The sequence below is a fragment of the Otolemur garnettii genome, unplaced genomic scaffold (genome assembly GCF_000181295.1).
Source record: "Otolemur garnettii isolate 467f Iridium unplaced genomic scaffold, OtoGar3 scaffold00011, whole genome shotgun sequence".
NCBI classification, from domain to species: Eukaryota; Metazoa; Chordata; class Mammalia; order Primates; family Galagidae; genus Otolemur; species Otolemur garnettii.
The window spans coordinates 14,686,369-14,702,434 of record NW_003852406.1 but is presented as its reverse complement, the minus strand read 5'-3'; positions in this window follow the sequence as shown (position 1 = coordinate 14,702,434).

Here is a 16,066-nt window from a genome sequence, read left to right as displayed (position 1 = left end):
AAAAAAAAAAAAAAAAAAAAAAGGTTGAAAAACTGCTGCAGACTGACCCCAGCCACTCCAATCAGCAGATGAAATTAGGAAGAATTGAGAGGTCCATTCCCACCCTACCCTCATCTCTTCCCAAGGTTCCTTAATCTCTTTGTTTGGGGTTTAGGAATTTCAGTAGTTATAGGTCTCTTTTGAGGTGGAAGGGAATAAAAATTAATGAACAGGAAAAGAATCCTCCTTTACAGCTTTAATAAAGAGCTCATTCACTGTACAACACAATTTCCTATTGCCTGAGTTTTAACACTATAATAAAGATGTAGAATTGTCACCAATACAAGTCACTGTCCAATAGAAATGTGTTAATAGGGATTGTTTTAAAAGCTTCAGTTTTATGTTAGAACAAGTTAAGGAAGGAAGCGGGAAGGGCCTGGGCAGTGTCTGTACAGTGATTTTTACTGTATCAGAAAAACCAAACACTGTATCAGAAGTAGCAACAGGAGGCATTCATTAAATTAGATTTTCAAATAATATAAATTATGAAAATGATTATGACAATCTGGGTAACGGCCCTCCCATTGATGTTCACACCTCAGAACCTGTGAATGTGTTGCTTTACATGGCAAAGGGACTCCGCAGAGGAGATCAAGGTTAGGACAGTGAGAGGGAGATTAACCTGGATTATCCAAGTGTGCCCAATGTAATCACAAAGTCCTTAAAAACGGCCAGTGTCAGAAAGAGATATGACAATGGAAGCAGAGGACAGAGAGGGAACTAGGAAGATGCTACAACGACCGGCTCTGAAGAAAGAAGATGGAACCACAAGCCAAGGAATACAGGCGGCCTCCAGGAGCTGGGAAAGCAGGAAATGGAGTCTCCCGTTGGAGCCTCCCACAAGCCAAGGAATGCAGGCGGCCTCCAGGAGCTGGGAAAGCAGAAACAGAGTCTCCCCCTGAGCCTCCAAAAAGAATGCAGCCCTGCTAACACCCCAACTTCTGAACTCCAGACTGTAAGAGAGTAAATTTGTGTTGCTTTAAGCTACTAAATTTGCAGGAATCTGTTATAGCACCCAAGTGTATTATTATGATTTGATTTTTGAGTCTGGGTACTAAGATATGGGGGGGGGGTAAAGTGTTTTTCTCATCCTCTTCACACTCAGTACTACACTCTGATCCCCACAACATGGGGATTTCTCTCTACACACCAACCAAACAATTCTGCAGTTGATTCTCCTGCAAATACCAGCCGGGTGTGCTCTAATTCAATTCAATCCTGCCACTATCCACCTGGAAATAGTGTTACATGCCACAGAATGAGGGCTCAGTCCCACAAGCCTGCACCCTCTCCAACTTCAGATGCCAGTCACAAGTCCCAGGCCTGCTCACTCCTCACCAATGGGCTAAAAACTGGGGTCCTCATGACCCCTCCTTGGGCTCAATTAATTTTCTAAAGCAGCTCACAGAACCCAGGGAAATACTACACTACACGTATGTCTACCCATTTATTACAAATATCATAAATGTGAACCACCAGATGGGAAGAGATGTGTAGGTGAGGTATGGGGGGAGGAGTATAGAGCTTCCAAGCCCTCTCCAGGCACCCCACTTTTCCAGCTATCTGGAAGCTCATCTGAACCCCATCCTGTGTTTTTATGGACAACACATCACATAGGCATGATTGATTACATCACTGGTTACTGGTGATAGATTTAACCTTTGGCTCCTCCCCCTTCCCCAGCAGTCACGAATGGCATCTAAAGTGGGGGCAGTTCTGAGGGACTGACCCCTCGGTCTATGGAATCTGATCCTATCTCCAGGAAGATGCAGTGAAAACTGAGTGAGAGGACTGACTGCCAGAGAATTGCTTCAGGAGTGAGGACCCCTCCAACAACTGGTGTCAGAAGTGCTGAGTGACCAGGTGAGATAGAGAATGAGAGAAACATAGTGGGTCTTTACTTGTATTCAGGGCGGGGTCCACCTGAAGCTCACACAAGTTAGAAAGCCCTCCAAGAATACAAATCAGTACAGGGCCTGGGAAGGGACTCCCTCCCTGTGTGAGGGGTCTAAAGCTGAATCATAGCATCGTGGCAAATCCATCTGCACTTACATTGGAATGCTTGTACACCATTCAACGTCTGCCCCATTACCAGGGCAACAGAGCGCTGGCACACACATCACCAAATGCCATCTCAGGGGAGGAACTCGAAGGGGCAGGAGCTGGACAAAGCATTCGCTGGACAAGCCATCTATTATACACCAGCGTGCCTACCCCCAGAACCCAGCTTTGTCTCCACAGGCAATTTTCCAAAAGACAGAAATAGGCTTATTTTATCGCAGTGGTTCTCGATCTGTGGTTGCGGCCCCTTTGCACCATCAGAAAACACATCCTGCATAGCAGATATTTACATTATGATTCATAACAGTAGCAAAATTACAGTTATGAAGTAGCAACGAAAATAATTTTATGGTTGGGGGTCACCACAACATGAGGAACTATATTAAAGGGTCACAGGAAGGTTGAGAACCACTGTATAGAATGCATCCTTTGGAACAGTATTTGCCATAATAATCCTTCATCATGCTCTCAACACTTGCTGAGCAACACACAGGGAGGGGACAAAAATGGCTGAAATTGCCTCAAAGAGCTAAACTTTTGAAGGGATGAGAGACGTGGCACCTGTATCACATGCTGCTTTGCATGACAGCGCCATTTCAGAAGAAAGAGATCAATCATATGTGAAAGCCAAAGGGTCAATAATTCCTGCTGTGGTGACGAGGAAGCCAAAGGCAAGACAGGGATGAGAGGGTGGGGAGAGAAGAAAGAGGTTGTCATGGAAACGACAGAGCCGAGGCGGACACCCAGCACTGTCCTCCCGGCCTTGGGCACAAACACCAACCTACCCTTCAGGTTGGAGTCTGTCATGGAAAAACGCTCTGGCGCTAGGATGTACTTTACTGACCTGCAGACGGGACCACACTCTGGCCGCGTCCCTGATGTGCCTCACCCCGTCAGTGAAAGCCTGCGCCACACCCTTCAGCAGGCAGAGGGAAAAGTCAGGCAATAATGAAGGACAGTCTGGCCTCTGTCTCAAATTTAAATGCGAAGAGTTTAAAAAGGTACATCGTACCATAAAATAATGTTTCCACTCTAACTGGATGCTAAAATCTAAGTTACTCCCTCGGAGGGGTGGGAAGAATCAAGTTCGCAAGAGGCCCAAGCTGAGAAAGACAGGAAGACCCATGACACTGCGGGGAAAGGTGGGCAAAGGTATAAAAGACTGAACCTGGGACAGACAGCACACTGTCTGGCGCCCCGTGGGCTCTCTGTGGACATCCTATGAATGAGTAAACACCAACACATCCAATGAGTGAATGAACAGACCATCCAGGTCATCCCACCCGCGTCAAAACTCCAGTCTCTGCACCAGGAATCCTGCCTGGCACGATTGGGAAACTCTCATCCCAACACAGAGAGTTGCTGTCCCTGGAATAACTTTAACCCTGGTTAACTCAGAGACAGCTGAAAGAGACAGACACCAAATACCTTCTGGCCCCCTCACTAATGGTCCCTGATTTTATCCTAAACCAACTTTCAAAATCATCAGTTCACTGGAATCAAAGCCAAAATCTCAGTGTTCCCACAGGACAATGCATACCCACAGGGAAAAAGTCCAACACTAACCAGAGGCTTTGTAATCACAGAGTCATTGACTCTGGCCACTCACCAGAAATAAACATTCATTCTCCCTCTGGGGATTCCAGAGGCTGGTGACATATGGACCCAACCAGATAAGATAGGTCAAATGCTCTGTGTCTCAGGATTAATCTGGGTCCAGGATGACAAGCAGGTTTCATCACACACGGCAATTCTAATCACTCGGCAGGGGCTGAATCTCCCAGGCAGGAAAGTCACGATCTTCTAGCAATGTCTGCCATGGGAGCAAGACAGAAGGTGATGGCACCTAGGCCATGCATTCACTATCCTGGGTCCTAAATTATGTTGTACAGTTACATTACATGTGCATAAACATATTTATAACCAGGTATGCACCATGTATTTTTCCTGGATTAGTTCTTACAAAATAAAGAAAAGCCACATTACACAACTTAATCACAACTATGTTATTAAGTCCTAAGTACAAAAGAAAAAGAAGAGAGAGAGAGTAGGAAGTGTGAGTCCAGTAAGCGCTGGCACAGCGGTGGCTGGAAGGCTCCAACTGTGCAGGCCCAGCCAGGGGATCCCTCCCTCCCCAGGTCCTCAGGATCCCCCGTGCATGTGCCCCAGCTCCTGCACATCACACACGAGGGAACTTGGCAGGGCAGGGGGGCCTGATCCTGCAGAGTGCTGTTTACTGGTTACAGCACTGTTGAAGGGATTTGGGCGGGCTCAGTAGCCTTATCATCCTTATTCCCGGGCTTGGTCCTAAAGATGCTGAATGCTGGCCCCACCTAACTCCCCCAACTTCCATCTCTCACCCACTACACAGTAAACAACATGTGTCAACTGTATGGGACAAACCAGAAATTCTTCAAGTGCCCACAGGCAAGGAGACCCCTAGCTTCTTAATGATTAAAAGGTTGATGTATGTTAAGAACAAAAACTTAGCACATGAAGCTGAGCGTCCATCTATAAGGGGAATGAGGCTGAACGGAATGTGGCTAGGAAAGGACCTTGCAGGTGAGACTTGGCTTTGCAGACAAGGTTGCCTTCAACTGACAAGGACAGGATATATTTCCACAAGGAAAAGTGCAATAGCCTCTGTTTATCCTGCCAAATGTGCAAAAAGCAAGGTGATCTGGCTGCTCCCGGTGCCCCTCTGCTTTCTCTGAAGTAACCGCTACTTGGATTAGATCATGCCCTGCTCTTTCTGGAGCAGCAAACAACAGCTCACCACCAGATATCCTGAAACTAAGTCTGACTACCTGACCAGGCTGGCCTTGTCATGATTTTCTGAATGTTTTCTGGTCCTGAGCTCATCCCACTCCATTCCTATATTGCCTACCTTTCCCTCTGAGCTGCCGGGGCCCAGGATGCGTCAGCTCCCACCAGAGGCAGGGGTGGGAAAGGGGATGGTCTACTGATGTCTGGTGCTCCTCCAACACCCCAAAGCCTGTACATCAATTCACTGCACTGCCAGGTGTAGCATAAATGATTCATAACTGTAGTAATCGATACATTTTTGCAGATGCCATTGACCCTGATGATTTTAGGGGGAAATTACAGAGTAGGATGCAGGGGCCTTTGCACCAAGTTAGCAGACGCATAAAAACACACAAATCATGGTGTTTTTTGCAAGTATGGTTTTACAGGAGAAAACATAAAGGCACATGTATCCTTAGGCAGGGGTTAGGATTACCTTGTGTCAGTAAGAAGATGGCTCCAGGTATCCCCAAAGCCACAGTCCTCTGCCTATGACCCTTGCCCAAGTTTCGCTCTACCAGCAGACACTTAGGGACGAGATGAAAGAGCACCTTTCTCTATAATTAACATTCAAGGTCACAAATGGCAAACAGGAGGCAAGACGGCAAAAACACCACCTCAGTGGTACGGCAGCTGTTCTGATCCATCGGCGGGCTCTGAACTATGGACGCTAACCTGGCCCCCTGATCTCTCACCTCGATGCTCTGAGCAGCCACTACCAATCACAACCATGCACCAGGAGGTACAACTGAACATGAGACCCATCTGTGCCCCTGCCTAACTCCTACTGCTGCCAGTGATGAATGTACTCATCAAACAGTCTTCCTAGATCCCAGGCAGGCTGTATGCCATTGTGGGAGATGCTCTTTAAGAAACCTTGATGGTATTTTTCCTAAAGCAGCTCATAATCAATATGAGATGAAACAGAACTGTGCAAATAACAAAAAGCCAAAGTGATAAAAGTCCACTGAACCAACGTGCTGAGGATTCTATTGACATGTTAGAGGATGCACATAAAAGAAAAACCAGAGAATCAAAGAATCACAGAGCAAACAACCAAATCCATAATGCAGCCTTGAAGACACTTCCCAAAATACCTGATTCCTGCAAGCCCCTCGAGGCGGGCTCCTCTCACAGGCTTGCTCCAGCCACACCGGCTTTCACTGGTTTCTCAAACACAACAAGCTCCTGCCTGTTGCAGGCCCTTCTCCAGGCGGCTTCTTCAACATGGAACACACCCCCTTCCCTCTCCACAGACACGTGTGACCTACTCAAAAAGCCTGGCTAGCTTCCACCCAGGCGACAGGCGGAGACACAGCCCCCTCGAGGGTGCCTTCCCTGACCAGGGCAGGACTCCAGGTCACCCACAGCCAACTCCTGTTGGAGTGAATTCCATCTAAGTAGAAGCCTGGCTACACTTTCAATGGGTTCCATGAGGGCAGGGCAGATGCCCACTCTGCCCACCATTAACATGTAGCACTATGTAACCTACAGGCAGTAAACTAACGGATCAAAGGATGAGTGAATAAACAACAGGGCAGACAACTAAATTAGAACTGTAAGTCAAACAGGAGTTTAGCAGGAGCTCTGTGACGCAGAGGGCAATGGGAAGTCAGGAGAAAGATTTGCCTGTGGCCTCAGTGTCAACAATGAGGCACAATCCTGATACAGCGGAGAAAGTGGACAAAAATGGCATCCTGGGCTCGGTGCTGTAGCTCAGCAGCTAAGGCACCAGCCACATGCACCAGAGCGGGCAGATTTGAATCCAGCCCAGGCCCACCAAACAACAATGACAACTACAACCAAAAATAGCTGGGCGTTGTGGCAGGTGCCTGTAGTCCCAGTTACTTGGGAGGCTGAGGCAAGAGAATTGCTTAAGCCCAAGAGTTGGACATTGCTGTGAGCTGTGATGCCACAGCACTCTACCCAGGGCAACATAGTGAGACTCTGTCTCAAAAAAAAAAAAAGGCATCCTGGAGCACGATACAACATCCAAAATTCATAAAAGATTAATAAACCTGACTACACAAAAAAATTAAATGTCCTGCAGTGAAAAAAACCAGCAACAAAGACAAAACGGGAGAAAGTACTTGCAGCATGTGACAGACACTAATTTCCTTAATACTACATAAAAGCAAATGCAAATAAAACAGACGCAACAACACAACCGATACGTGAGCAAAGAACACAGAGTGAACAGAAAAGTACAAATGATTTAAGCACATACAAGATGCCCAAGCTCATGCACAATGAGAGATATCCCATTTTCACCTAGCAGATTGGCAATCCATCTACGACATTGTGTTGGTAAGGGTTCGGGGGAACAGGTCCTCCCATCCATTGTTTGCGAGACAATTAACATGCATACAACTTTTTTGGAGGACAATTTAGCAACATTAAAGATGAACGTGCTGTGACTCAAGCATTTTAGGAATTTCGCCCACAGATGTATTCATACCGTACTTGCACGGGGGAAGAGCGCAGGCATGCACGAACACACGTCGCCAGCATTGCATAAAGCAGTCAAAGTCTAGAAAGGACCTGAACATCATTATGGAGCCATCTAAGAGATGCAATGGAATGTAATACTGCTGTTAAAACAGACCGAGGCTGAACTACTGGATCTGATATGAAATAATTTACGATTGTGAAGTTTTTTTAGAAAAGGTACGTAAATGTACGCACCCGATATACTATGGTGCTATGGTCTTCCAACCCCTGGGTCGAAGACCGGTACCAGTCTGTGGCCCATTTAGCAACCAAGCTGCACAGCAGGTGAGCCACCTGGGGGCAAGTGAAGTATCATCTGTATTTACAACTATTCCCCACCTCCCGCGTCACCTCCTGTTAGCAGTGGCGGCATCAGACTCTCACAGGAGCTGGAACCCTACTGTAAACTGCGCGTGCGAGGGATCTAGACTGCACGGTTCTTATGAGAATCTAACACCTGAGGATCTGAGGTGGAGCTGAGGCGGTGAGGCTAGTTCTGGAGAGCAGCTGCAAATACACGTTATCATTAGCAGAGAGGTTTGCTAGTGAGGTTTGCTTGACTGCACAGAGACCATAATAAATCAATTGCTTGCAGACTCATATCAAAACCATCCTCTCGTCACCCCAGTGCACAGAAAAATCATCTTTGATGAACTCAGTCCCTGCTACAGACTATAGAGAGTACACTACTCATGTGAGGAGCAGGAAGAGGTGGCTAAGAGAAAGGAGTCAGAATGTGGATGAACACACACAGAGACTTCTTGAAATAAACAAAATACCTCCTATTGGTTGCTTTTGGCTTCTAGCGGAAGGGGGTGGGGGAGGAAACTTACTTTTCACTACAGACCCTTCCAGCTGTTGGAAATTATTACATGCGAAATTCATCTTTTTTGAAAATTAAAATATTAAAGAGAGGAAGGATAGATCGAAATTGCTAAGGAGAGGAAAGAATCCAGACAGAAGACTGAGTCACCCAAGCTTTAAATAACCAGAGCTAGAACCAAGGCGGGTATGGTAAGAAAGAATCCCTTATACCAGAACAGGAGCTCCTGTGTACAAAGGCCAATTAGGCGAAAAGGTAGTGGGTGACAAGCTTGGCTCAAAAGCAGAAAACACAGCTCACCCTGTGAGTACACCCAAAGCAGACCCAAACACAGTCCATGGTCAAAAGGATTAAACATAAAATTCAAATACCTGAGATTTGCTCACACCAAGATTAGAGACAGAGGTCAAACCCCAGAGATCTACCTTGCTGACAGTTCCCTGGTACAGGAATTTGTCTTCTGGTTCTCGGCAGGACCTATCAAGCTTTAAAACTTCAGGGAATCATTTGATCTTGTAATCCCATTACTAGGTATCTATCCAGAAGAAAAAAAAATATTTTATCACAAGGACATTTGCCCTTGAATGCAGACAGCAGCTCAATTCACAACTGCAAAGATGTGGAAACAACCCAAGTGCCCATCAACCCATGAATAGATTAATAAAGTGTGGTATATGTGAACCAAGCAACACTACCCAGCCATAAAGAAAGATGGAGATTTATGTCTTTTGTGTTAACATGGATAGATTTGAAGAACATTCTCCTTAGTAAAGTATCTCAAGAAGGGAAAAGCAAACATCCCAGGTACTCAATAGTAATATGAAACTAACAGACAAACAACTACAGCCCCACGTAAGAGAAAAACACAATTAAATTCGGGAAGGGGAAGAGGAGAGGTTTGGTGGGTTCCCACCTATCAGGTACGACGCAGGAGCACAGGGTACATCTCCTGGGTAAAGGACTCAACTAGGACTGGGACCATGCCTTACAAACATGGACAACACAGCCTAATGGCAAGTTCCCTAATGTTAATCCAAAATAAATTTAAAAAAAAAAACTTCAGGGAATCAGGCCTCCTAGAGGACTGGAACAGACCAGTCCAGAGGGGTGCCAAGCCTCAGAGCTGATTTAATAAAGATGTAACATGAAATCACAAAGCAAAATGCCTCAGGCTGCTGTGTCAGGTCATCCCCTGGGTTCCTGTGGCCAGCAAAGGATCTATGTGACAACTCTGATGAACTGTCTGAACTGCCCAGACCAGAGCCTTGCCAGGGCTACATGTAGTCGTCTTCCCAGAAAAGAGCACTTTAGTCATCCTTAAAGCTGAAATTCACATTACCAGGTAGAAACACCCAGTTCTTCACCTTAGGAGTACACATCTCACCACGTCTCCCCGCCACTTGGAACCCAACGCTTCTGTCAACATAACTATCTGAAAATAGAAACCAAGTGGCATAAACACTGCTCTATTTCAGAAACTATGTCAAACACATCTGGGCGAGTGCTCCCCTAATGCCTGCCTGGCGAGGGCTTCCCCTTCCTCGGCACTTAGGAAAACAGACACTTCTCTCCCCCCAGTGATGTGCAGGGGTTTTCTGGAATCAGCTGTTTCATAAACAGCACAAAAAGCCCATAAATATGCCTTCTAGGGCACAAACCTAAGGACCTTAAATTAGTCGTGGCCAAGCCCTAGTTATAAATACAAGTATTTAAATGAGCTAAACACCTCCTATCAGACTGCAGAGAACATAGTTAAAGCTCAATGGAGCACCTCCTACAGGTTCTTGAACTCTGAGAACCTAAACCTCAAAATGTTTAAAAGTAAAATCGAATACAACCACATGACACACAGTAGCACGTCTCTGCTTGTTTGCAAAGTTCTTTCACCACGTTATCTCAGTAGGGCACCCCAGGTACTTCCAGCCCCACACAAGGGGAACCGAAGCATGGCACCTAGAACAGAGTCACGGTTACTCCTCAATAAATGCTAGGCAAATGAATAAATGAGTTTATCTTGTGAAAAATGTGAGTTTGCTGGAAGTATAAGAAGACAGAGATAGAGAACTTCCCATTTTCATGCACAATGGCTAAGTTACCAAATTCAATCAATCCTAGCCTTTTACAGTTCAGAAATACTACTTTAGACTCTTAGAAACTTCTAACTCAGGGTTATTTTTCCCACTGTCACACTAGTCATTGCTATTTGTCTGAATATGCCCCCCAAAATTCAGATGTTGGAAGTTTAATCCCAATGCAACAGTGTTGAGAGGCATTCAGGTCAAGAGGGCTCCAACCTCATGACTTGGTTACTCCGTGAAAGGCCTTGCAGGAGTGGGTTTGCTCTCTTGCCCTTCAGCCACGTGAAGGCCCACCAAGGCCCTCACCTGATGCCAGGCCCTCTAATTTTAGACTTCCTAGACTCCAGAACTATGAGAAGTAAGTCTCTGTTCTTATAAATTACCAGTCTCAGGGACTCTGTTATAACAGCACAGAACAGACCAAGACAGTCAATCAAATGGAGTTTTTTTAGTGTTGATTGCAATGCTGCTTGATCAGGGAATATAATGAAAAATCTAATCAACACAATAAAAAGAAAGTAAACATACAGATGCTGAAGAAACATAGCCCAGCTGCCATTATACTAAGATGAGGCCTGCTATGATTCTATGAAACAAGTGAATTTGTCACCTGCATTCCAAAGCTACAAGGGAAATATGTCCTTTGGTGCAATGTTCCCTAAGACCCACTGACCCGCAGCAAGAGATGGGCCGGGACCCTGCCCAGGGCTGAGGCCTGGAGAAGTTTACCCCCTCTGCACTCCTATCGCTGACATTTCATTCAGTAGAGAACAAACCCAGAAAACATTAATGCCAAAAGTGAATAGGAGCATAGAAGCAAATGTGCATGAGTTGCTGGTAGTCCTTTTTTAGAAATTTATTTGTATTTACGTATTTGAGGCACATCTGATACAATTTTCCCTTTCTTCCTCCTGAACATTTTTGCAAATGGAAACCACTTGCACAAATCCAAGTTTGCTGAGCTCTAACGGTTCCTTAAACATCGAAACTTAAACCAACCACCCAACTCAAACAAGCTACTTGTCAATATTTGGTCTCAAAAATCCTAGAGTCAGACTGCATGGGGTGGTTGAAGGCACAAACCCGGAGAACACAAATGCAAACACTCCAGTTACCTGCTCTGGTGTCCTGGGGATACAGCATGTTTCAATTGCCTAATTATGTAATTATCTAGTTTCATGTTTAATATGTCAGTGTGCAGTCAAATTATATTCCACCAATGTGTAGAGGGGAATGTTGGGCCTTAATTAGGTCTTTATCCCTAGGGCTGACCTAATGTTATTGAACTAGGTCTTCTTCAATATTCACCTTAACCTACGCACATACACAGAGATAAATGTGTCTCCCTTCTCCAAGGGGGATGTACACACACCGTGCCTATGTCCCAACAGGCCAAGGCTCAGGGATACTCTGGCAAGTGCATTCTTCTGCTTAAACCCTGGGAGCCCTGCAAAGAGATGTCTACCTGGCTATTTCTCCTCCAGCCTCACTCAGTGGGCCTGGGACTCAAAAATCAGCTCAATATCATTAGTTCTCAATGAGAATCCAGAGCGAGGAATTCAGCCTCTCAGATCTTCCCTCCTGTTTGACAGTACAAATTAGCTCCATCTTGATGGAAAGAGTTTTTGCTTTTCCTGCTTTACGACCTTTCCCACCTCCTCCAGAAAGCCTCTGAGACTTCCACACCAAACTGATCTCTCCAACAGCTAAAGTGAGTATCACTCACTCAGTAACTGTCCTGAGCAATTTGCCATGTACTACTCATGCCTCTATATTGCCTTGAAAATGTTCCCGCTTAACAATCTTACTGCTCCATCGTAAGTATTGAGCCATGATTCCTACTTCACTCATAATCGACATGAGGTTTACGTACAATGCAGGGCATCAGTAAATGCCAACAGGTATTCACTGGTTCATTTGACTAGGTCTCAAACAGTACGAGACGGGATCTGTACAATGCACACCTGAATCCTGCAGAATTGCTGCCAGCATGCCCCACAATGAGGTGCAAATCATTAACTCAGACAACTGCCATCTCCCCCTAACACAAATTGCCACCCCCGAGTAATTCAGATCAAATGTAATTGAGAAGACAAATGCCTAGGAGAAAAAATAAAAGCTAAAGTTCTAATTGGGGCCAATATTCCTCTAAGCGAGGAATGTTTGGACAGGAAATGACAGTTGTACAGTTGTTTTTGATAAGAGTTTTTCTGTGTTTTAAATTTGACCAGAAATGACCCAATAAAACAAACATACTATTTCCAAACTCACACAAATTAGCCCTCCACTTATGAGATAATGATGGTTTAACTTTCTAGACAATGGTATGTTCTCCAAAGTCAATTAAACTAATGGAATTTTCTCCCTTTGAGTAAATCCTAGCTTACAATAAATAGGAGTCCAGCCAGTGTTCAGAAGAGGTAAACGTAGACTCCAAGACCTAGTTTTTCCTTTTTAAAACTTGTACACTTACATATTCACTCTTGGTGAGACTACAAACTAGTACAACCCCTATAGAAAGTTGCAAGATACTGCAAAGAACTTAAAAGTAGACCCACCGTTCGATCCAGCAATCCCACTGCTGGATATATTACCCAAAAGGAAAAAAAGGTGATTTTATAAAAAGGACACCTGCACTCACATGTTTACAGCAGCACAATTTACAATTACAAAGGCATGGAAACAACTCAAGTGTCCACCACTTGAATGGATTAATAAAATGTGGTCTATGCACACCATGGAGTACTGCTCAGCCATAACAAGAAAGGCGATCTAGTATCTTTTGGGACGACCTGGAGAGAACTAAAGACCATTCTCCTGGGAGGTGCCTGTAGCTCAAAGGAGTAGGCACCAGCCAGCCCCACATGCTGGAGGTGGTGGGTTTAAACCCAGCTCTGGCCAAAAACTGCAAAAAAAAAGACCATTCTCCTAAGTGAAACATCACAAGACTGGAAGAATAAACGCGTGTTCTCAATACCACATTGCACGAATCAATCAATGTTTAACTACATTTACAGAAGTAATTCTCAATGAAAAAAATCAAGCTGGGGTGGAGGGGATGGGCAGATTCACACCTATCACATACAGTGCACACGATCGGGGTGAAGGGCACACATAATTTTGACTCACTCTGCACAAAAACAAAATATGTAAACAAAACATGTAACACCTAATAATCTGAAATTTTTAAAAAAGGAGGGGAAAGTGTATACTTTAGATATTCCAGAAAGCTCAAAAGAAAACTCGAGTAACTTAGCTTTTTCGAATATCACTGAATTAGAGTTATATGATCAAAACCTTTGTATCCATTGGGGCCAGGTCTCAGGAAATCTCTACAGCCATATCAACTACATAATCTCAACCAGTAACCTTGGGTAAGTCATTTGGGGGCTGAAATGACACAACACTTCTCAGGAAAAACAGAATTATGGGACTAAATGAATCATCTTTGCCAAAAAAACTGAACAGAGGTGCAACTACTTCAGAATGTAGCGATGTGTGTTTCCGTAAGTTTCTGATATCTCTGATACTGGTGTCCCTGATTTTTTAGGAATTCACAATAAAAATGACCAAACCACACTAGACACCTTGACTAAGAGAGAGAGCCAGAGTGTCTTCCAGCTTCCATCCTCAAAACTAACCCAAGTGGCTTATCTTGTCTCAAGAAAACTTTCATACTATCCTCTAGTGTCTCTGAAAAATCCCTGGTAATTAGATGCACTGAAGGGAGGGATGTCCTCTGCTAACCTATGAACTTGGCATGCCAAAAAATGAAAAGGCAGCTAAAGCCTGGGCAGTCAAGATTGGTCTCCAGCAAGGTGGAGAGATACAATTAATGAAGCTGCACTCGCCAGAAACCGCATACACAGCTAGCCATGACCATAACACACATGCGTCTTATAAACCACACATCTTTAGATTTTCAAAGCATCTAAAGGGGTGGGTTCAAGAGGGTTCACAAACCAGTTAATCAGTTCATCTTCTTGGCTTCCCAGTGCGGCACATCCAGATATTCCAGGCAAGACCATCCTGCCCATACAACCCTTCCCTCAGCTTGCTGTTTCCAGGCCATCTTCTCCACCCCCTTCCCAAAACAGTGCCACTACAAGATCATGGCATCCCCAGAGAGGCTGTCTAGGACTTGCCCTGACCGCCAGGCCAGAGCAACAAGCATAAGTAGCATGGTGACCTGTCAAAATTTGCACGCTGTTCCAGTGATGGTCTTCAGACAGAAGCCCGGCGAGCTGCAGCAGCAATCTCCCTGGGGAAGCTTTTAATAGGGCTCCAGGTGCCTCCCCCAACTGGCTCTGATTCAGTGGGTCTGGGCGACATTCCGAAATGTGCATTTCCAAAGCTCTACCTAGATTACTCTTGAAGATCAGCTAGGATCAGACATCAACACACTAAATTCATACTACTAACAACTCAAAAGATACAACATAATCTTACCTACTGGAAACAATAGTGGCACTCTCGGAATTCTCACTCTTTCAACTTAACACACAACATAGGACACCAAGCACATTCATCAATACACAACCACCTCTCCCAGGGCTACCTGTCGGGTTCCACACGCCATCTACGAATAGACACCAATGAGTCTTAGAAACAAGAGTTCTCTTCTTAAAAGCATTCCCCACATTCAGTTGTGGGAAAGAATGTAAAGAGGCTGTCCAGTGAATATGGAGAGCTAAGCTTAAATCAACCAGATACCCCAGGCAAGGAGTGACACTGGCTTTGAAACAACCAACCAGTCAGGTCAGGTTGTACTCATGCGTCTTCTTCCTTGAACCAAGTTATAATCCTGCTTCTACTCTGGTGTTCTTAAAATAAATTCTAGATGCACAAACATTATGTCTTCACTAAACACAGACCACAGAAACCAATAAAGAAGGAAATGTCTGCACATCCATAAAGACGGACAAGAACAGCCTCTAGTTGTAAACCTTTACTGTTTACATTAACTAGACTCAAGTTGCCAGTTAGCTGCCACTGGAGTTAAAAACACAGTGAGATGTGTCTCCAACCCTCTTCACATCACTCTTCCACCTAATGTCTGAAATTCCCTATAAAAAACGCAAACCTACCCAGGAAAGGTAACATGTATGAACCGCTAAAGCTTATTTGCCTTCCAACAGATAATGAATCCCCTTTCTTGGGAAGAGGACTATGAAAGCTGAGACCACTAGAATGGGACTGGGGGAGGCGAAGGGGGCAGTGATGAATGTTCAAGCACAGAAGGCTGAGGGTTCTGATGTCTCCCACACACAGACCCTATGGATCCTACCTTCTGAGAAGCAAGCTCACATTCCAGAGAGAGGGAAGAAGATATATACTGGCCTAGAAACCAAGATCCAATTTGCCTGTTACACGCCAAGTGGCATGGCCAGGGAAAGGAAGCTGTAGAGTATGGGTGGTGAAGCAGGGCAGGGGTCCCCAGGGACCCAGATCCCATGGGCACCGTCTGGAGGGCAAAGGAGGGTAGTGATCCAGAAGGGATGGTCTGACCAGATTTGCTGGTGGAGACATTCTTTTCTGAGGGGCATAGAGGGCAGGTTTATGCTTGGAAACTGCACCAAAGGCTTGTGCAGACTTTAATTTGTACAAAATGCAATGATCCACTTCGAAACTATTAAGAACAGAGTATAAATGTCTTACCACAATAAGTTAGCGAGGAGGTGGTTATGTTAATCAGTTACACGTAAACATTCCACATTGTATATCAAATCAGCACATTGCACCCCATACCTACATTAATGTACAGTTATGA